The sequence below is a fragment of the Falco punctatus genome (genome assembly GCF_963210335.1).
Source record: "Falco punctatus genome assembly, chromosome: 6".
NCBI classification, from domain to species: domain Eukaryota; kingdom Metazoa; phylum Chordata; class Aves; order Falconiformes; family Falconidae; genus Falco; species Falco punctatus.
In genome coordinates, this window is record NC_137585.1 from 54,260,273 (window position 1) to 54,282,529 (window position 22,257).

Here is a 22,257-nt window from a genome sequence, read left to right on the forward strand (position 1 = left end):
GAGCCGGCTGCCCCAGGCGCCCGGCGGGAGCCGCGGCCGGGCGGCCGAGCAGCTCCCCCTCACACCCGGCTTTCCGCAAGTTTTGGGCAGCGGGAGGGCAGCAGCCCGCAGCAGCCGCCCCGCACAGCCTGCGCCTGGCCCCGCCGCGGCCGCTTTCCGCCCGCCGCCCCGCGGGGTCTCCGCCGGCCGCGGAGGGCACCCCCCACCCGGGCACCCCTCCACCCTCACCAGCGCCGACACAGACAAACACGCAGACACACGCCCCCGGAGCGCTCCGCTCACCTACCTGCAGCCCCGCTCCCTGCTGGAAACACCTAGCGATCGGCCGCCTCCCGTCGGGGGGGAGCTCCAGCCCTACCGCCCGGGCATCGCCGGCACACGCCCCGCGCCCCGCCAGCGCCCGGGGCATGGAGCGCCGCTCCGCTCCGCTCGGCTCTGCCGCGCCGGGGCAGGCAGCCGTCCGCGGGGTCCGGGTCTGCCCCGCCTCTCGGGGGATACAGCAGGAATCCGGCTAAGGGATGCCAGAGGAAGGGTGAAGTACGTGGGGAGGGAGGGAAGACTTGAAGTGTTTCTCGTGCACGATGTCAGAGTATTCAAATAATAATAATAATAATAATATTATTAAGAGGACGAAGTACGGATTAGGTATCGGAAAAGCGGAGAGTGAGGAAGTCCTGCAGCCCGGTGCGGCTCCCGCCCCTCCGCCAGCTGCGCGCGGTCCCGATTCAGCCCCGCCGGCAGAGGAAGGGAGGAAAAGCCGGCGCGTCCTGCAGCAATCCCTCCGTTAGAGCATCGCTGATTGGTTTGCGCCTCACACACCGCACGACTTCCCCCTCCTGCTCCCTCCTTCTCCCTCTTGGGAAAAGTAATTGGAGAGCGAGAGCTTCACCTTCAGCAGCAGCGGCAGCCGCCCCGCGCCCAGCATACGCGCATCGCACCGCACCGCACCGCGGAGGGGCGCGGGCCGCCCCGGGCGGCGGGACAGGCAGCGGCGGCTCCAGGCGCGCCCTGCGCGGGGGCCGGCAGGGATGCCCTCCTCCTCCCCGCCGTTTGCCCGGCCGCCCGCTGGTCTCCGCCCGGCCCCGTGCGCGGTGCCAGGCCCCCGCGCCCGCCGCTCTGTCTTACCGAGGAGCGAGGCTCCGCCGGCAACTCCCGCGCCTCCCCCGCGGCCCACGCACACCGGGGCTGGGCCGCCTCCCGCCTCCGCAGCACGGCGCGGCCCCCGCCTCCGCTCCGCGCCCGAGCGGCGCCGCGTGGGGTGCGAAGTTTCCGCACAGGCGCACGTGGCCGTGGAGCGGAGGGGCATCTCCGCGGCCCCGGGGCGGCCCCGGCGGGGTGCAGGTGGCGCCGCCGCCGCTGTCCCGGGACCCCGCTTGCCCTGCGGCGGGAGGCCGGGTGCCGGGCGGGGAGGGAGCCGCCGGGCCGGGCCGGGCAGCGCCCCCGGGGGCGCGGGGCCGGGGCCGCTGGAGCAGGGGCAGGAGGGCGGTGGCGGCGCCGGCAGCCAAAAGCTGGCCTGTGTCTCCCTCCAGAGGGAGAAGGGAGCCACGCACGGCGGCGGCGGCGGCGGGGAAGCCGCGGCCTCGGCCCAGCCCCGGTTCCCCGGCTGGTGCCCGGGTGGCGGGGCCGCCGGCTTGGCCCGTGCGCCTGCCCGGGGGTGGCAGCGCCGCGCAGTGCGGGCCGGGCCCTGAGGGCCGCCGCCTCTGCATGCGGGCGGGTGGCGGGTCGCAGGCGGCTGCCACGGCTGTTGGTTAACGGGGCAGGGTGGGCGGGTGAGGGTATGTGGGAGCGTGGCCTGCACGTCTGTTCCAGTGCGGTTCGGTGCTGTTTGAAGGGGATGCGCCCAAGTGGAGGGGTGGGAGCTTGAGAAGGTGAGCAAGGGCTGCATTCATTACAGCTGTATCAGAGTCAAGTTCTCAGTTTTCTGCTAGAACCCTTGTCCGCTCCTAGGTTAAATGGGGATGAGCACATGCAGCATTAAATACCGATGTACTTAATCATCCGTTGCGTATTTTTTATTTGTACCAGCTAGTATAATAGCAAGCTTTCTGAAGAGAAGCTTTTGTTGAGTCCTTACTGTCGTCACATTTTACACGATGTTGATAGTCAACTCTGAGAAACAGAAAGGGGAAGTGAAAGACTTCCCCGGTTGGCACTGTTCATACTAGAGTTTTCCCATGTAAGTAAGGATCTGTAGAATATTTGAATTGGATTTTTTTTCAAAGCAAATAGAGACCTAAAGGTCCATGCAGTCAAAAAAAGGTGAAAGAAAGGCTTAGCGTTGACTCCCCTGCACACAGTGATGCAGCTGTAGGATGAAATATGAAGAGGTTGCGATGGAAAGGGCAAGTTAAAAAGTCAGCTGGTATGTGGTTGTCACAACTGCTGTTGCAGCAAGCATTGCAGTACACCTACATGCCTGGATACGGACTGCAGCCAAATTAAAAGGCTGCTGCTTGTAAAGACAAATGCAGTCTTATCTCATTCATTGGAAGCTGACACAATACCATCACAATAACCCTGGTCAGTAACAGTGTTTCCGCATTTGCAGACAGCTGAAAATAATGCAGATGGAACTGAAACAACCAAGACCTTGCTGCTACCAGCAATGTAATTTCAGTACACTGGGGCAGACCCAAACTAATGTGAATCCACAGGGGTTGAATGTTCCTGCCCCACCAATGCAAAATGGCATGGCATCCTGAATACACACTGGAACGGGTAACCATTCATTCCAGTTGCATGGGTCAGTGTAGGACCACAAGTATTGTTACTGGACTAAAAGCAAAGCACACTGAAAACACAGCTACAGCAGCTAAAATGCAACTAGAGCAGCTGTTGCACTTTAGATGTAGCAAACACCTTGCAACTATAGGAGCCCATACACATGTATTCGCTGCGTGTATCATTATATTCATGTTGACTATTCATTGTGAGACCAGAGGGTACTTGGTAGTTTCATATTGGTGTCCTGCTGTTAGAAAAATCAGGCAAACACATCTGAAGACGGAAATATTATCATCCAGTTAAAGCAATACAAACCCGTCACATGCAAACAATGGAAGAAAAAGAGGTAGACAAAGCAGGAGCTAATCTGAGCTCTTTTGAAACCAGGAATTTTGTCTCTGCAAATCTTGGAAAATATCATTATTTACAGCTGCTGCACACAAGCAGTTGGTCCATATCACTTTGCACATCTGAAATCTGAACAAATCTGCAGTACTCACACACAGGTTGTGTGACACCATACTGAAAGACGTGCTTTCAGGAAGCTTTTTCACATGCTTTCACAGTTGGCCAACACTCCTGGGAAGAACTGAAATGATCCATTGCACCTATACAGTGCAGCTGGTTTTACAGTGTTTACTTAGTAAGCCTGACTCATCACCAGAGGTGCATTTGTACATGCTGCACATGCACAATATGATAAATTTACTGTTTTCTGGAAATACCAGATTGGCAGTCTTTGTCCTACACAGCCTGTATTTATATCTTTCTGACTGGAAAATCCCCAGCTGAATACTGTGGTCTTAGAACACAATACAGTTACAGAACAGAATTATTATATGAATGTTCTCTCTTCCTTCATCTTGTTTCATTTTTAAGTTAGTGTCACTATTCCTTACTTTTCATCAATCTGTAGAACTCTTCCATGTGCTGAAAGAAAAGCATAAAATATGAAAATGGGTATTGGCACATGCAACAGATATAGTGTCTGGAAAAACTTGGGCATTTCCATTTCAAGGTGAACAGCACAGCATAAAAATCAGGAAAATAAGAAGTTGTTTCTAAATAGTTGCATGTCTGTGAATCTGGTATGTATCTTTTTTAAAACACTGATTTTACTCAGAGGCATGCATGTTCTAAGCTGCTAAAGAGAAAGAAAAAAATTATATTTTGGTAGCCACATGTAGGTTTTGTCTCTAAGAACCAATGAGTTCGCTAATGTCTACCAATAATTCTGCTCTTTTGTATTTCTCAAGAGACTCCTCCCTTCCCATCACCCACCATGATACTAACCTAAACTAACTAGAAGTGCCAGTTGCAGCACTACTCTTCAGTTTAGCAGTTAGGTTCTTGGTTTCTCATTTTATTCATAAAGATTAGCTTCTTACTCAGGTCTTCCATCTCTCTTGATATTGAACTTCAGGTACTAAAATAAGGGACAAAGACCACAGCTCTCATCAGGAATATCTCAATATAAGGAGATATGTAGTGGCTTAGAGCCTGATGTGCAGCAGCATCCTACAACATTCCTCTATCATCATCCCCTAAAGCTGTAGAAGAGGAAGCATGGATTCCAAAAGCCAGCTCGTATAAATTATTTGGGGTTACCATCCTGACATTCTGTGAGCTGGGGCAGTCCAACAGTGTGTAAAAGTCTCCTTTACAATGTGTATACAGATACACAGTTATATATATAAACACTCACGTTTTTATCACAGGTGAGAATCTGGTCCACCAAATTTAAAGTTCTTTAAAAACTCTGGTACATTCCAGATATTCACATACAAAAATAAACATAATTGGCTCTTGGAAAACTGACTGAAAATGAAAAAGCAATGGAGCAAAGTTATTCTGGGGTTCTTTAATAAGTCTCCCACAGTCATTTATTGAAATCATGCTGGGTATTGGATTTTGAAGGAAATAGGGTTTTTAGCTAGCATACTGGAATCATCACTGATCTTTCAAAGCTTCCACCTAAAATGGAAAAACTGACTGTAAAAAATAACAGAAGTAACCATTCTTTCTTTTCTACAACGCATAAGTGATTATGATGGGGGTTTTTACCATCTGACACCATTCTCCTAAGGTATGAAATGACATGGATTTCTTAGGTGTGCTAACATAAATGCTGCTCATAGAGTAATGACATCTTCCAGGATGAAAGAAAAAAACAGATACATGTCCATATTCAATGTAATTTTGGGAACAAGAATTTTTTGTTTTCATTTAAGAGGAGAGAATGCCAAGAATCAGAGAAAAAAAGTGTTGAAGGTGATCTCTGGAGGTCTGGTTGTGCTGAGGATCCAAATCCTAGTCATGGGTGGGCTGACTTCGAAGTTAGATCGGGTTGCTCAGATATCTCCAAGGGCAAAGATTCTGACTACCAGCTTCTCTAGCCCTTTTCTAGCATTTGACCATTCTCATCATGAAGGCTTTTCTTCCTTACATCCAAATTTCTCAGAACTCCTCTTTCTACCTCTTGTGTCTATTGCCTCTCATCCCTTTGCTGTGCACTTCCAAGAATCCTCTGGTTCCATCTTCCCTGTAACCATCCATAAGTAGATGAACATAGCAGTTAGATCTCTCTTTTCCCTTCTTTAAAGGGGCTAAACAAACACAGCTTTCAGTCTTCTTGTATGCCTTGCCTTCACCACTGCTAGGATGCACTGCTGACTCATGTTCAATTTCCACCAGCATCTACAGGCATTTTTCTGCAAAGATATTTTCTAGATAGCCAGTGCCAAATTTGTACTGCTCCATGGGGTTATTCTGTCCCAGGTGCCAGACTTGCATTTGTCTTTGTTGAACTTTATGAAATTTCTGTGAGCTGACTTCTCCAGCCTATTTTGATCCTTCTGAGTGGCACCCTTGCCCTCCAGTGTATTGACTGCTCCCCAAATTTTGGTGTCACCTGCTAAAGGTGTTTGCTGCTGTCATCCAGATTGTTGGTGATGACTGTAAGCAGCATGAGTTCCGGTACTGAACACTGAGGAATGTCACTAGTGACCAGCCACTGCTCTTTTAGCCTTGCAATTCAACCAGTTTGCACCCATGTTATGAACTACCCATCCAGCCCATATCTGCCCAGTTTGGCTACAGGGATATTATGGCAGACCATATCAAGAGCCTAATTAGAGTCAAGATAAAAAACATCCACTGCTCTCCCCTTCCCCACACAGCCGATCATGTCATTGTAGAAGGCAATGAGGTTGGTCAGCCAGAATTTGCCTTTAAATAAACCCATATCAACTATTCCACATCACCTTCTTGTCCTTTATGTGTGTGGAAATTACTACCAGGAGAATTTTCTCCATAATCTTCTTGCAGACTGACTTGTAGTTCCTCACATCCTCCTTCTTTCCATCTTGAAAATGGGCAAATTTACCATTTTCCAATTATTTGGCACCTTCTTCTGTCACCATGAACATCTGCAGATGACAGACAGTGGTCTCTCACAGTGACAGCAGCCCACTCCCTCAGGGCATTTGGATGCACCTGGTCCAGACTACTGTATGTCCACTTTGCTTAAGTGGTCTCTATTGATCTTCCCCTATAACAGGTGATACCTTAATCCCCCAAACTCACCAACAAAACAGTTAAACAAAGATGAAGAAACCCTGGGATGAATGCTGTTTACACATTATATCATGTATATATATATATATATATATATATATATATAATGAATTTATACCACAGAATATCATACACAGATCTTTCTTCTTATTCTGTTTCATTCACCAGAAAAATTCAGATCAAATGTAGAACAATACTTGGCCTCTCCACCTCTTGGAAATAGTCTTCAATTTTCTTTTTAACAAGTAGTTTGCTTGGTTACATTAAATATTTAATAAGCAACAGCTCTGTGCTTTATTACATCAAGAGGAAGAGTCCATGGGCCAAACATTTGGGGGTGACTACAGGGCTCTATTTCACAACAAAGGTGTAAATTACAAGAATATTAAGTGTAGTGCTGGTTTCTTATTGGAGGTACAGTAAGTAGTATTCATGCACTTGGGAAAAGCCCCAGACCATATCCAGGAAAAACATGAGCCATTTAAAAAAAAAAACAAAACAAACAAAAAACCCCAAAAAAAATCTATCCCTCCAACTACATCTTTGGGACTCAGAGCAGGAAACAGAAACAATCACTAAATCAGGCATCCAGAGAAAGAAATCAGGAGAGAAACGAACAGGAGAAAAAGTGTTTGCACACATCTAGCCTATATTTTGGTTACTGTATTATAGAACTCATTTGTGCATTTGTTTGTCTTAATCTGATACAACATGGTAGTTCCTATATTCCCGTGTATCAAACAGCATAAGCTCTTGCGGTCGTGCTACAAAGAACTCCAAAATGAATAAATATTTTATCCTTGGTTAAATGCATGTTAATATTGTTTCAATTTTACATTAAAGGTTACATTAAAGATAAAATGGGGAAAAAAGCTGACCTTCTTATCTAATGAGATTTCCATCAAATTTAAAAATAAATATAACTATTTCCAAAATTATGCTTTGAATTATTTTCATGAATTAATTATGTTTACATAATTAAATTACATTTTTTTAAAAAGAGACCTTGTGAAAACAGAGGTTAGGCAGACCAAGAGTAGTAAAGGTAAGCAGGGATCAAGCTGATTTCACAAAACAAATCACACTTACTTTTTTCTGAAACCTCTTTACCCAGGGCAACATGTGTTGGCAGACTTGAGAACTCATCTACAAGAAAGATTAGACTTCACTGTAGAGACTCATGCTGCCATTTATTATCTCATGATATAGCTTTTTCTAATCTGTGTAGTGTCATTTTAAAAACAGGCATCACAAATTCTGGTAAAAAAGGTGTCAAAGCTTATTAGCCCAATAACTCAGTTCCCTCATGGTGGGAGATAAATTAGGGTGTTGTCATATGTGGTGTTTGCTGCGGGGGAAAAAAAAAAAAAGAAAAAAAAAGGACACTGAATTTACCTGGGTTATTTTTTCTACAGAAATAATACTACACCTGTTTTATAGTTACAACTCACTCTTTGAAATAGTATAATTCAAATTTCAGCAATTTTAGTGAAGGGTACAGTGCATTAAATAGGAATAAGTTGTTCTGTCCCTCAGTATACTTTATGATTTAAAATCCTTCTTCCTCTGAATCTTAAACACCTATGTTTTAATAAGAGGATGAAAAATAAAAGAGAATTGCACTCAAGAATGTACTAGGTTTGTGTATGTGCATTAAAAAACATTAAAAGATGCTCTAAAGGTTGCTACAGTCTTTGCATTTAATAGTGTTTTAATAGTAAGGCAAAAAGATGTATTTTGAGATCATTTCTCTGCACATTGACTACAGGCAAGAGTAGAGCTTTCCAAGAGTCAAGACCAAAAGGAGTACTATTATTTAGAATATTATCTACTGTATTTATCCCAAAATGGCCTGAAACTGGGGAGGAGAGAGGGAAACCACAACAAGAATAGAATATGATAATTTTAAAATGTTCTGAATTGCAGATATCAAGATATTTTCAAAAACAAGACCAAAAGGAAACACTTTTTTTTTTTTTTCTTTAGAAAAGAGAACCAAAGAGCATTTCAGCTTGGCTGAGGACAAACTGCATGTGATTAATGCAGAATCAAAAAAACCCCACTCCAAATATCTGAAAACTTACATTTTCTAGAGTAGCTATACCTTTCAATGAGATTACAAATGTGGAGTTAATTAATTATGTAGTTAATCGTCTGAATAGAAGTAATTGCTTTTTGTATAAATATGAAAGGAAAGTATATGTATCTAGAGAGGATTACCACCACTTAGATCTCCAGATGTGCAGGGCTAGGAAGTCAGACTGACTGAACTCTTCCTTCCTTGTCAAGCCTTTCCTCCTTCATCAACCACATGGGAGGAAATGCTCAAGGATGTGTGCTTTTGAGTTTTTCCGCTTTTTGTGGCTCTTGTTGTCTGATTCCTTTGAAGGGGATAGTCCAGCAGTCCTTCAGATTAACCTTGTCTTATTCAAAGCTTGGACTGCATGGTGGCAGAGCACCGAGCGGCCCTGGCCCTGCTTCAGAAGAGTTCACTGTGCCCCTCCCTGGTGTTACAACTAAGTCCACTGTCACCTGACTGAGGTGAAATTAGTATCTGGTTACCCATGCTTCACAGCCACATGTGGATGGACAGAAATGTCACCACCTGACCCCCTGCACCCCATATGCCCTGCCTGGCATCCCTCATCATGCCAAAACATTTGCCCCGAGGGACCAACTGCCTAACTCTGGCCAGCCTGAAGAACTTCACTGCCTGCCAGATTGCCTCACATAGCAAGTCAGTGAAAATTTCCATTTATTTCTCACCCATGGGACATGGTAAATATAACATAAGCATCTTGGCCTGATCTTGGATGCGGGTGATGCTTATATTCTGAAACCCACACCAAATACAATGTAAGGATGGTAAGCAATAACTGAGGAAGCCCTAGATCCTTGAGGATGTATCTTGTATGGTCATAAGAATAATTTTGACATTTTCATTCTGACCAATGCTTAATCGCATATACTTCTCTTCTAAAAACGTATCCCTATATTTTAGAACCAATCGTTTCTGTATGCGCTTGTGGCCCCAAAACTCAGTATTCTCAATGAACAAAATGAGCATTTTTACTAGTGGTTGGGGCACACACATCCATAGCAGCTGCAGTTCAGGCAGATTTGGCAATTGGAAGCAGGATGTGCTCAGACCGAAAAAATTCGCTTTTCCAAGCGGTTCAAAGTTATATCAGGCGTCTCCACTCTGCACAGGAGACATAGCCTAGGAGAGCTGCTGCTGCTGCTGCTGGAGTGATAAACCTGCTACATAAATCTATGTTTTTCTCCCACTTTAAGCCTCATGACGCGTCTGCTGCTCCGTGACAGACACCAGAATCACCTCCTTATCCACAAGTGCCCTGGCTTTCACTGGCGTTAAGCACCCACAAGTGTCGGGGGGATTTCTGAAGAACTGAGAGCGAGCACTGTAATGGAGAGATTTTGCCACCAGATGTCAGAAGGCAGAGCACAGAGTGGATAACATGGCCTCACCAAACCTCAAAAAAGGACATTTCAGTTCTTTTATGCTTCCCCTTTCTTCTCCACTCTTCCCCTCCTGTCACATACAAGCATACACACACAGAAAGAAAATCACTTATGGAACGCTGGGTAGGGTGAGTTTTTTTGTTTTCATTGTATCCTTATACAGATAAAAAGCAGGAGATCTAATACCCTGTTAAGCTTCAAGTGAAATATCAAAGAATAAGAATTGCCTAAAATTCAAAGCTGCTAAACAAGCTGACTAATAACAAGTTCTGTGATCTCTGGAACTAATGAAGTCTCGTTTCCTATGGATTTTACCTCATGGTTGATTGAAGCTTTTCCTATGCTTGGAAACTTCAAATTTTCCCTTTTTTTTATAAGGGGCAAAGGGGGCCAAGGGACAGCTTTTCAGAGAGAGGGTCTTCTTTGCTGGCATGTTTTCTGATTGTAATCAAATAGCTTCAAGACTACTATCCATCTCTGAAATTTTGTTGAAATCAGATGGGGCTCCAAAATCCACAAGGCTTTCTTCTATAGGAAACCTAGCAAAAGAAAATACAAGGAACAGTTTAATCTATTACAGACTCAGATTAATGAAGCCATTTATTTTATAGTATAGCTGTGCTAGAATTAGTTAAACACCTAAAGTTGCACTGGCAATTTAAATGTTCCATTAAATATTCTGATGATTCCTTGTTTTTCTACCAGATCATGAATTCATGGAATATACAGAAATATGCCTGATTGACCATCAGTCTTTGCTAATGAAACCCTGGTTCCTATGACTGCATGTTAGTGGGGTACCCCTGCTCCCTTTTTTCTCCCTTCTTTTCAAAACAGACAGTACATAGCTTAAAATGCCTTCCTTTACATCAAGTTTCCACATGCCTCCAGCGCAGCCAAACAGGCGTCATTGAGACAAGATTGGCATTCTACCAGTGTGCTGTGACTCCAGCTGAAGTTACTCTGAATTTCTGCAATGATTTCAGTGGGAATAAGATTAAATGCTCAGCACTTTTCTCTTAATGTAAGCTTCTGCTTATTCCAGCTCTTTTTGATTGTATGTATTTTTACTATGCCAAACTAATGAGCTTTACTTTATTATCCTATCACATTTTAAGCTTTGATTAGTCTAGCTTTTAAAATGTACATAAAATTAGTTTGATTTTATTAGCTATTATTTAAATGATCACCCTTAAATTAATCCCTTTGTATTGTGAAGCTGATTTTGTTGCTTTACAATGGTTACTTATCCTTCCTGACCCAAGATTATATCGCATCATAAAAATTTAGCAACAGATTTTAAAAATTAAATGGAATTTTTATGAAGCATGAATGATATCCATGTGGACCCATCTATATTAATCTATAATAATGATCCCTTTTGAGCTATTTTACAGAAATGGATCAATTCTATGAAAATTTAGAATGTATCTGAACAGACTTTGACATGGTTGACATGGTAAACGAACTTTAGCAGCTTCACGTTTAAAAAATCATCCTCAGCAGATAGGTTCAGGGCCATTTCAGTGTCTGGTAACACAATTATACAATTACTAAATCAGCTGTGGGAGTCATAGCCAGCAAAACTTCTTAATGGTATACCCGGAAATTGCACACATGGATAAGCATAAGCCAATTTACTCCTTAAGTAAACAAGTTTGAGAAATGGTGATGACACTTGTTCAAAAACAAAGTTCATACACCTTATTAATTTCCTGGAGTTAGATTGAGTATGTTGGTCTTGGGTTTTTTTTAGTTTGTTTTGTTGTTGTTTTAATAATGTAATATCCATATAATACAATCCAATACCATCTTTCCCTTCACCCTTTCCACATTGGCACAGCATATGCTTACGCAGCTGACCTCCACTCTGACATCCCTCTCCCAGTGCAAGTTCTCTCTGTTGTGGTAAGCTTGTTCTTCATTTTTACTCCTCTCCTGTATTGTCAACACTGCAGGTAACTATGGGGCCAGGACAGCTTTTCTCCTAGTGCCCAGTAATATCTGCTTTTCTTCCAGGGTAACACATACTCTTGTTACATGGTACGTATTTTTTGAGGTCAATGGGTCCATTTGCTAAATGGAGACATCTGAATTGAATCATAAACACTGACAGAATATATGAAATGTTATTGTCATAGTTCAACATTAGACTATTTTTAAAGTACCTACACTAGTCCTCAGGTGCACATCCTACTTATGCTAAAGAAAAGTCAAACAGGTCATTTGAGTTGTCTCAGAACATTAAAAGCAGCTTCCCTGCTTGCCATTACTACCCCTCAACCAGGCAAACACGTGGAAAAGAAATGGTGGAAACAGGTTTTCCAACACAAACTGAAACTAGTCTTGAGCTGTCACAGATCAGGAGAGAAGAACAAACAGTCAAGCAAAATGATTTTGCTCCTGTGAGTGTAATAAGCTGAATTATCTCATTCAGTCAAAACTGATGGAAAGGAGATGGAAAGCACACAAGTATACTGGTTTTCTAATGTATGGAAACTAACCTTAAGATGTTTTCTTGAACAAAGGCAACCCAGGAAACGACTGTAATTCAGTGGGCTGTTGGATCCTGCTAAATCTAATTGAAGTTTGTGTGTTTGTCCTGGGCAGGCTATGGTGGCTCATATTCCAGTATTCCTGTTTGAAGCAATAAAAAGTGCAGGTAGCTGGGGAGATGGAAACTCACCACCTTCTCAGAAAAAGCAATGCCACACTGTATCCTACCTGAAGGGCCAGGCTGCAAAACTCTAAATGACAAAAGGTTGAACACACATTTAAATCAAAGAAACCATGGCGTCATCCTCAGTTTAGTTGCTTCTAACTTCAAGCATCTGTTCACACTATATATTTTCCTACATATTCATACAGATCACCCCAAATAGAAGGGTGGGGAGAGTTTCTGTGATGCCTGCAAAGTTAATACACCAAAAATGTCATCTCAAGAGGGGGAAAAAAATCCAGTGTAACTTCATCCTAGTTGTCTTTTTCTTGTATCACACTCAGGGGTCCTGTGCCCTGCAGGAACAGCCCACCTTTCTTTTGTATGGAGCATGCACAGCCACTCCCTTCAGCCAAAGGACTAGTTTATGCTGCACAGTGATTAAACCAAGGGAAGTTCTCTAAAATGTAGGAAATGGTGTCCATTTATATACAAATATTACCTGTAAAATAATAAAAAATATTAAGTATGAACACAAAAGCTGCAGGACAGTGATAGCAGTGGGCTGTGCCTATGGATTTTGCCCACTTCAGAAACTCCAGTGCCACAGCTGGTGCAGCGGCCAGACCTCTCCAGCAACTGTCCTGTGGTCCAGTGTGCATGTATTTAGATGCAGGGAAATGGGGCAAAGAAGATGGGGAGGTGCGGGCAGGTGGGAGCAGCAGCAGCTCCGGGGGCTGCGGTGGCCATGCAGGAGGCTCCAGGAAGCCCCAACAGCCCCTTGCTGCCAGGGGCTTGTTCTCAGCCAGCTCTGACCCAGGGCTCTATGAAACCACCTCTCCCGTTGCACCATCACCTCAGAAAAAAAAAAAAAAAAAAACAAAAAACAAAAAAAACCCAGGATATTTTATGTATTTGTTTGAAGATCCTTGTAAATTCAAAAGGAAATAATTTAATTTTACAGGGTTGGCTGTCAATCAGTGATCTTTTTTATTACATTATAGGTTGCAGGTTGTTCCAAATGTCAACAGTAAAATAATTTCATCAGTATTTGAAAAAGGCATATGAGTTTGACCTACACTGAGTGACCACCTCTTGAAGTACTTCAGGCTTCTTTCAAGAGAAGTCTTAAATCATCTACAGTATCTACATTAAACTCCCAAATAAAACCCAGCATATCTATATTTCCATTGCTAATATGTATCATTTTAAAACAATTTGTGTTTATTCTAGTGTCAGCTAGTAGAAACAAAAAAAATGGAACACAGATTTTTGAAGTCTAAGGCAGAGAGCAGCACCAGAATACACTTTGTCTCAAGCACAAGGTTAAGATGTAGATGGGTTAAAGCAATGAAGAATGCTTTATGAGGTATCTAAAGAGATAAAACAGCTGCATAAACACTCCTGTTGATATATACCAAGGAGTCTAGCTACACAGGTAAGCACATTCTCAAAGCCAAACTCCCATTCCTACCCCTTCTCCCCCGCCATAAATCCTCAGTACTGTGCCTTGGACCTGCTTTCACTCTAGATCAGCCATGTGCATTGCAGGAGATACCTGAGATTTAGTTCTTCCTAAGCACATAGTGGCAATTTGAGTCCAAGCCTCTCTTGGCCTGCAACAAGAAATAAGTCGGGGGCTTTGCTGAGCACGTGTAGCTCTGCTTCTCAGTGTAGAACATGAGGACTAAAATGTTCATTCTCATTTTCAGATGGATTTCCTCTACTAAATCTATCATTTAGGCACAGCTAACACTCCTGGGTGTCCAAACTCATAGATATTTATCATTTTGACACTCAGCAATTGAGAATTGACAGGCTAATCATAGAATTATTTGGGCTGGGAGGGACCTTGAAGATCATCTAGTTCTGACCCTTCTGCTACGGGCAGGGGCACCTTCCACTAGACCAGGTCACTCAGAGCCCCATCCAGCCTGGCCTTGAACACTTACAGGGATGGGGCATCCACAGCTTCTCTGGGCAACCTGTTCCAGTGCCTCACCAGCCTCACAGTAAATAATTTTTCCCCCAATATCTTATCTAAATCTTCCCTCTTTCAGTTTAAAGCCATTACTTCTTGTCCCACCACTACATGCCCTTGTAAAAAGTCCCTCTCCAGCTTTCTTGTAGGCCCCCTTTAGTACTGGAAGGCTGCTGTAAGGTCTCCCTGGAGCCTTCTCTTCTGCAGAAGAGAAGACTGATGTACCTATAAAAGTTTTTCTTGTTGCTCTTGACATCCCTGGCCAGATTTAATTATATCAGGGCTGTAGTTTTCCTAATCTGATCCCTGGCTGCTTGGACAATTTCTCTATATTCCTCCCAGGCTACCTGTCCTTGCTTCCACTCTCTGTAGGCTTCCTTTTTGTGTTTTATTTTGTCCAGGAGCAGCTTGTTCATCTATACAGCTGCCTGGAGGTTTTGCCTGACTTCTTTTCTGTAGGGATGCATCGCTCCTGAGCTTAAAGGAGGTGATCCTTGAATATTAACCAGCTTTCTTGGATGCCTCTTCCCTGCAGGGCTTTATCCCATGGTACTCTACCAAGCAGATCTCTGAAGAGGCCAAAGTCTGCTCTCCTGAAGCCCAGGATAGTGAGCTTGCTGTGCACCCTCCTCACTGCCCTAAGGTTCTTGAACTCCACCATTTCATGGTCACTGCAGCCCTTGAGCTTCACATTCTCTGCCATCCCCTCCTTGCTGGTGAGAACACGGTCCAACATAGTACCTCTCCTCTTTGGCTTCTCTACCATTTGGAGAAGGAAGTTATCATTAGCATGTTCCAGGAATCTCCTGGATTGCTTATGCCCTGCTGTGTTGTCCCTCCAACAGATATTGGGGTGGTTGAAGTCTCCCATGAGGATCAGGGCTTGTGAACGTGAGGCTGCTCCTATCTGTCTATAAAGCGCTTCATCTGTTCAGTCTTCTTGACTGGGTGGCCTGAAGCAGACCGCCACTACCATGTCCCTGCCCTCACTTTAATTCTTAACATAATCTCTTGGTCGTTTCCTCATTCATTCCTAGTTGGAGCTCCATGCAGTCCAGCTTGTCACTGACATAGAGAGCGACACCCCTATCCTCCCTGCCTGTCCTTCCTAAAGACCCTGTATCCTTCCATTCCAACACTCCAGCCACAGGAGCCATCCCACCACATCTCCATGATGCCAATAAGATCATGTGCAGGCATGCTCGTGTCTCTAACTCCTCTTGCTAATTGCCCATGCTAGGTGCATTTGCATAGAGACATTTAAGTTTGGCCCCCAGTGAAGCTGAATTTTGGCTGGAGAGGCTGGAATTCCTTTGTGCTGCTCTTCAGGTGTCTCCTGCTGACCTGTGACCCTCCAGGCTCTGGGCTTCTCTCGCTGGCACTGGCATCAAACTGGTAGGAGCTGGATGGATTGAAGATCCCCTCCCCCAGCAACTTTAGTTCAAAGCTCTCTTCATCAGCCTGGCAAGCCCATGGCCCAAGATGTTCTTATCCTTCTCTGACAGATGGAACCCATCAGCCCCCAACAGACCAGGTTTCTCAAAGCGAGTCCCATGGTCTAAGCAGCCGAACCCCTGGCTGTGGCACCAGTCCTGTAACTGTTTCTTTATTTGCCAGATTTGACTGGCCCTTTCAAATCCCTTTCCTTTGACTGGGAAAACTGACGAAAAATGAGCTAACAAGCTGTTGAGAGGTTTAATTTAAGCCAAAACCCAGGACACCCAAAACTGAAAGAGCCTGCCAAGTTGCCACTGCTGAGCCTAACTCAGTGCTTTGACTCCCCCACTTCCTCTCCTTTCATGTTCCCATGCAAGCCCCTTCCCCCCTCCAATTCTTTACATGCAAATCCCAAACCCGGTAGAGACCCCGGGTGCAGGAGGCACACTGCCCAACAGTGAGCTAGTGCCCTGAGACCTCCCTTACTGCCTGCTCATGAAAACCTCTCAGATAAACCCAGTGTGCCCGAACAGGATTCCCTGCATAGGCCTGGTCCATCACAAATGGGAGCTCTAATCCTATCATATAGCAAATGCCAGGAATACCAGGATTTCAATAGACAGCAAGGTCTGTACACCTCCGTACATATCTCCTTCACACGTAAAGCACTGAATACTCATCACCTGCAGTACCCTGTGTCTGGAAGGCTGGAATTAAACCACTGATAGACATACAGGGAGCGCTGTGCACACCATCAACGCACCTCCCTGGGACCAAGGAGATGTAAGTTCAAGTCCCTGCCTTATTTGGAAAGGATGGGGACGTAAAAAGAACTCTAATATTCAGGATGTGTCCTGTCTGTTGTGTAGTTTGGCTTCTTATTCTCCCGGGGGGTTTGGGGGCGGGGGGCATTTCATGAAGGTTTTTCTTCCACCAAAAAAATCTGACTAACATGATCTGATTTAAGCACATTAGAAGAATGTTCCTGCTCAGGATTCTCAGGAAAGGAAATCTGAAATGGTTGTGCATCAAAGCATCTCATATTTTCCATATTTCATTCCTACACAGATAATGTTTTGATGTTTAATTCCAAGCTATTTTGGGTGCCTCCAATGCCATAGGGTTCTGAGGCCTATTTTCTTGGGTGCCAGTTCTCCACAGATATTTTTATGAGACTCAGAATCTAACCTTGATCCTAAGCCCATGCAGTATACCTTGGGATTCCCATACTTGCCAAAAATCTAACTTATAATACCTTTACATTTTAAATCTTTCAATAACTACACATTTCTAAGCACACGTTATGAACAAGACCTAGGAAATACAAGGGCACCTTGAGCGATTTTAGTTTATTGGTTAAAACAATCAGCACTTTACATAGTTGGCAAGCTGCAAGGCTGGAAAAAAAACCCTAAGAAATAGAGTGGAATTCTTTTTCAAAATATTTCATTAATTCACCATTTAACTGAATTTTTCTGCATGGGCAGTGGATACGTGTCCGTTTCCAGACACAGATGACCCTGCAGAAAAGGCTACACCCTCTCTGTTGAAGGTAGTCCCTGTCTTTCATTTGCCACTGGATACGTTATTGTGAACTCTCTGCAGCGCTCCTTCTCTTTTGAAGGTTGAAGATATTATTATGAAAGTTATTAATAATTCTTTTTCCCAGTGGATAACTATACAAACAAAAGTTGTCTATTTCATATTTGAAGTTCAGCTGGTAGCTACTAAAAGTAACTAAATTATGAAAGTGTGCAAGTTCATTTGTTTTCCACACTGCACAGGCTATCCACTAACTTAAGCTTAACTTTTCAGGTTTACCAAATGTTTATGTGAGGTAGCTTTGGCTGTTCTTCTTTATAATTTTTATTTCTAGCCAAGGAGATTCTAATGCTTTTTTAGTTAGGATTTTTGACCTGAATTTATCAGGCAGCTGTTTAATGTCACCATTTCCTTTACCCTTCAGAAATAACTTATTTGTAAATTTAAATGACCTTCACCCAGAAACAGCTTCAAAGCTGATGATGATCGGCTTCTAATTTCTCCAAAGATGATTACAAGTGGATGCTAATATAGCTTTCACCCCTTACAAAAGAAAAAGGACTGCAATCCTCAATAATCCTAGTGCAAAATGCAAACACATAAACCAGTTTCATTAAAAAACAAGTAAAGCCGCCACTGCAGTCTTCACGGCAATAGAATTTTTCCCAGGAGATAGCATTTCATCCAGGCAGGATGCTTAGGTGTTCAAAGATAAAAAAGAGATGTTCCACGCTTCTGAGAGGACACTTAATGATTAATAGGAAAATAATGTATTAGTCTTGCTTTTTAAAATAATCAATGACTTTATGTCAGAAAGAATACGAACCAGAATATCATCATGGAGCTATCCACTACTTAGTAACTTCTGAATTATCTTAACAGTGCTCGATACTTTTCAGTCCTAAATTTAGATCTCAAAATTCAGAAAGCACTTAAGCCAGGATTCACCTCATCAAGCATTAGCTGCCTAATAACTCATTCTCTAGGTTCTCTATAAAAAACAGAAAGACACCTCCAGACAGCAGTTTATCTCACTTCAACACAGAAGGAATGAATCTTCCACTAGAAGAGGCTGGCTCTCTCTATCGACTAACGAAGCACCATATCCATTAACTGGGAGGGGACAGACCCAAACTGGCCAAAGAGTTATTTCATACCAGAGAATGTCATGCTCAGTATATAAATTGGGGGGAGCTGGCCAGGGCCTGACTGATGCTCAGGGACTGGCTGGGTGTTGTGCAATCATATTGTGCATCACTTGTTTTTTCCCTTATGGATTTTATTCCTCTCTCCTTCTCATTACAATTGCTAGTATTATTATTATATTTCAATTATTAAAATGTTCTTATCTCAGCCCACATGTTTTACCTTTTTCCTGAATCTCCTCTTCATTCCTTGGGGCAGGAGGAGTGTGTGAGCGGCTATGTGGCGCTTAGTTGCTGGCTGAGGTCTGAGTAGCCACTCTTTCATTGCCCTTTAAGTCAATTAAAAATTTGTAGAAAAAGGAACTGAGAAATCAGTTAAAACTTACAGCTACAAGCCAGCTTCCAGAGGTACCAAACACCTAGAACTCCCATTGAATCAAAATCTTATTGTGGATTCTTCTATCTTGTGGGTTATATTGTCTTATTGTAGAATGCAATAGAAGATTCAGTCACCATTTCAGCCTACCACACCTCTGCATGGTACAGAAAAGGCATAGCTTAGCAAGTTTCTACTCTGTGAACACAATATAAGTGGAGGGTTTTTTATCCATCATACCATAGCCCACTTCCTTACCACTTCATGCAGTAGCTTGTCTTGGATTTTATGTTCTAGAAACTGCTGCTGTAACTGCGAGTCTTATACTGGAGGCTGTGCTTTTATACTGTATTTTTGTATCACTTTTTGAGAAGTATTGGTAAAGAGTTTGCTTTTAAATATATATATATACATATATACACACACACACACACTTCAAGGGTATTTTTACCTTAAACCCATCTATGTACAAGAAATTCAAACAGCTATCTACACTTGTATCTATCTATCTGTATCTCTTTATTACTACATTATCATGTAGTTAAGCTTCACTGAATTCCTGCCAAGTACTGAACTCATCATCAGAAAAGTTATCCAAGCTTGTTCAAGGTCACACAGAATTGGCATCATAATTTAAACTAAAGCTCAATGAGTGCTCCAGGAGTGCTCAAGTCATATATGAATTAGCATCACGCATAGGTTACAAAAATATGTCAGAACAAACCTCTAGCATAGACATACTTAAATAGGTAAAAACTTCGTAATCGCTAGTAACTTACACTAAAGAATTTAAGGAAATATTACAGCCTCTGAAGTTCATTAGTTGTTTTTAACAGTTTACATCCTTTTTGTGTCAGTCTGGTACTTTCTTTTCTTAGCACAACAAAACTTTTGGGAATACTAGAGAAAGAATTTTTTTTTTTAAGTGTAATCCAGTTTCTTTCATCTATCCAAGCCTCTCTTTATTTTATTTGTAAGGTAAAACAGTTAATTAAAGTATACCTGCTGCTCAAGAAAAGACTTAACAAGGAGTTGACAACACAGTTTTAAAAGTCTCAAGAATATTTTGTATCTAGAACAGCTAAATAAATATTTTCATTGTGCTTTTTGCCTCAGCTCAAGTACTAAAAAGATAATGTGCTTGTTCCCAGGCACAAACATGAAGAATAAGACCTGCTCCAATACAAATGTGTTCCCTTAGGTGTTGTTTGTCTCCCCCATTGAAAATGCCTCTCATAACTCATGATTTCTTCTCCAGGTGAGGTGACAGAAACATCCCTTTCCCTCTTCACTGTGCACGATGACTCTTCTCCTGTCTCTTGGTACAGGAAGGCCCTTGGCTGAAGATACAAACCAGCTGGTGAGGAAACCCACCGGGCCTGCTAGAAGGAGTTCTATACCCATGCCTAGGCATAGAGATCTCACACAAGCCATCATGAACATGCTAATATAGCTTTCACCCCTTACAAATAAATAAAACAAGCTTTACTTATTCCTCATTTTCCTTATTTTTTAAATATTGCCTATTACTTAAATCTATTTAAAATGCAGCATAATGTTTACTGAGACTTAAACTATTACATGCTTTCAATTTTTCATACTTTGAAATCATGTTGAAGTACATAATATGCCCCTACGAGAGCCAGATATTATGATTTTTAAGGGAAATGTTTTTTATATGTTGAATTACTGATACTAAGTAACCCTATTGCTTTAGGGGAGAATGGACTTGTAAAAAGGTATCTTGCTCTCACAGGAAGGAGGAGAGATTTTAAACAACTTCTTTATCATTTTCCCTAAATCACTGGTGAGGCAAAACTCCAATCCACACATTAGCCAACCAAACCCCATCACTGACTGTTCTACTTCACACCAGGCTGGAAGTGGAAATCACTTTCCCTTGTACCATTACTCGAGGCAATTTGATCCCATTGCAGAAGGGAAAAGGATTTTTGTGCAACAGGTTCCAGGATGGCTGGATCTTGTGTACCACAACTTGATGTGAATTGTTTCTTCTCATGAATTCCTGTGTGCACCCAGCAAGGGACAACAGTAACATTTGTGAGAATGAGTGTACTTTTTTCTCCCCCACTTATTCTTCTAAAAAAATTCTAAACACTCCAGAAGCTTATTCTGGAATAAGCAGCAACCCACAAATTTCCCAATTTATAACACTTTTCTACGTCTAGATATTTCAGTCAAAATATTTTATTTTTCCTTTTATAGATCCACTGACAGTCTACTTTGAAAGGTTTTTTGCTTGGTCACGACCATGTTCATGTATTTTTCAGGTTAGAATAAGTCTTAACAGGTTCCATAGCAAGGAGATTTAGAAAAGGAAAGCAGAAACCACCTATTTAAAATGTACAGTATTAAAATACACCTTGATGTAATTTATATGCTGTGAATACCTTAAATTAGATATTTCCTTAATGGCTGTCATCCATACACATACATGTTTGTGCATGTAAAATCTGAAGCAACCTAACACATCCTTTATTGCTATACTGCTGCATGTTCTGTTGGATTTCAGTAGTACCTAGTTAATGAAATTAATGCCAATGTATTCATACTTTAGATAGCCAAACAGTAAGAATACGTTGAATCAACTATACTTATGCCAACAACACTTGATTTTTGCAACTTGTCTGTTGTCAGTATTAGGTCCTGCTACAAATCTCACTAGTATCTCTTTCCTCTTAAGCACCAATTATTTTTATCAAACAGCAGCCTATTTTTAGCACACAATGTGCAAACCTTACAAAACCTAACTTCTACATTGTGTTTAGATTTCATACATCTTCAGCAGCTAGTGCTTAAAGTCTACATTATGAATCATCCTTTTAAAATTCAAGTCTCTTGAATTATATTAGCTGACATGTTTTGTGCATAGTTCATATATTTAATTTTACCTCTTGCCTTGAAAACCAAACAGTTCATTTAGCAATGATACAGGAGAAAATTTGGATCCATTCTGATATGCAAATCAAATACAGAAACCGATAACAGCTTTGACATATATGCCAACTATGCTTGAAACTTGTTGCCATCATACCTTTTCAATTAGTTTCCATATTTCAAATTCTTGAAGAAAAACATTTTTGAAAGAGATATACAAAGGTTAGCTGATTTGTAATAATTTGAAAATAAACCTTTTTTGTGTAGATAAAAGCACTGAGTTAAGGATATGGAAAGTAATTTGTTTAAAATGGGTAATTATTTCTTAAATCAGTCTCTGATTAAAATCAGATCATAGAAAAACCCTATTCTTCAAACTTTCTTTTTCAAGTCCTAGGCTATTAGAATTGAATATTTCAGTGTACGTTAAACAAAT

The 22,257-nt window shown here is 42.4% G+C and overlaps 1 protein-coding gene across 5 annotated transcripts in view; it reads right to left on the reverse strand.

Annotated features, from left to right (window-relative positions):
* TAFA2 (TAFA chemokine like family member 2) overlaps window positions 1–20,363 on the reverse strand; it is a 211,567-nt gene extending 191,204 nt beyond the window's left edge. For all 5 annotated transcript variants that reach the window (XR_013928678.1, XR_013928679.1, XM_080390787.1 and 2 more), the window contains exon 1: window positions 287–20,363. The gene's annotated coding sequence lies outside the window, so the exon portion shown is untranslated. The remainder of the gene's footprint in view (window positions 1–286) is intronic.
* Between the last annotated feature and the right edge of the window lie 1,894 nt (window positions 20,364–22,257).